This window comes from Dicentrarchus labrax, unplaced genomic scaffold (genome assembly GCF_905237075.1).
Source record: "Dicentrarchus labrax unplaced genomic scaffold, dlabrax2021, whole genome shotgun sequence".
In the NCBI taxonomy this organism is placed as follows: Eukaryota; Metazoa; Chordata; class Actinopteri; family Moronidae; genus Dicentrarchus; species Dicentrarchus labrax.
Genome location: NW_026136702.1, coordinates 27,921,466 through 27,922,842, shown reverse-complemented (window position 1 = coordinate 27,922,842; position 1,377 = coordinate 27,921,466). Strand labels below are relative to the sequence as shown.

At 38.6% G+C, this 1,377-nt stretch overlaps 1 protein-coding gene across 1 annotated transcript in view; it reads right to left on the bottom strand.

Moving 5' to 3' along the window:
• Nucleotides 1-1,086, bottom strand: part of LOC127372310 (ankyrin repeat domain-containing protein 34A) — a 16,858-nt gene extending 15,772 nt beyond the window's left edge. The window contains exon 1 of the mRNA XM_051415874.1: nucleotides 1-1,086. This exon is cut by the window's left edge and continues 18 nt beyond it. The gene's annotated coding sequence lies outside the window, so the exon portion shown is untranslated.
• Between the last annotated feature and the right edge of the window lie 291 nt (nucleotides 1,087-1,377).

The following is a 1,377-nucleotide window of genomic DNA, read 5'->3' as shown; positions in this document are numbered from 1 at the left end:
GCATCATCTTCATCACCGTCCGTTACTGTCCGCTACCGACCCTTGCTTTCGGTTGCCGACCGTTACTGCCCGTTACCGACCGTTACTGTCCGTTGCCGACTGTTTACTGATGGAGCTGCTGCACCGACACTCTTCCTCCTCCTCTTCCTCCTCCTGTTCTTCCTCAGTCTAACTGCCCCCCCCACCACCACCGGGCTTATTAACCCGTTACTGTCTGACTGCTCAGTGAAACACTGCATATTATTATATTAATACATAATCAGTTAATAACAAACAATATAATCATTTACTTTAAATATTCTAGTATTAAATAATTTGCATTATAATTATAATTACTTTTTTTATAATTATTAACTGTATTTTTAACTACCAAAAAACTGGCAAAAAGACCTGAAAACATGACATTAATTCATTAATAACATCTGACACATGACACAGCATTAATAACAATCTACTGACACATGACACAGCATTAATAACAATCTACTGACACATGACACAGCATTAATAACATCTACTGACACATGACACAGCATTAATAACAATCTACTGACACATGACACAGCATTAATAACAATCTACTGACACATGACACAGCATTAATAACAATCTACTGACACACGACACAGCATTAATAACATCTACTGACACACGACACAGCATTAATAACAATCTACTGACACATGACACAGCATTAATAACATCTACTGACACACGACACAGCATTAATAACAATCTACTGACACATGACACAGCATTAATAACAATCTACTGACACACGACGCAGCATTAATAACATCTACTGACACATGACACAGCATTAATAACATCTACTGACACATGACACAGCATTAATAACATCTACTGACACACGACGCAGCATTAATAACAATCTACTGACACACGACGCAGCATTAATAACATCTACTGACACACGACGCAGCATTAATAACATCTACTGACACACGACGCAGCATTAATAACATCTACTGACACACGACGCAGCATTAATAACATCTACTGACACACGACGCAGCATTAATAACATCTACTGACACACGACGCAGCATTAATAGCAATCTACTGACACATGACGCAGCATTAATAACATCTACTGACACACGACGCAGCATTAATAACATCTACTGACACACGACGCAGCATTAATAACATCTACTGACACAACGCAGCATTAATAGCAATCTACTGACACACGACGCAGCATTAATAACATCTACTGACACAACGCAGCATTAATAACATCTACTGACACACGACACAGCATTAATAACATCTACTGACACAACGCAGCATTAATAACATCTACTGACACACGACACAGCATTAATAACATCTACTGACACAACGACATAACAT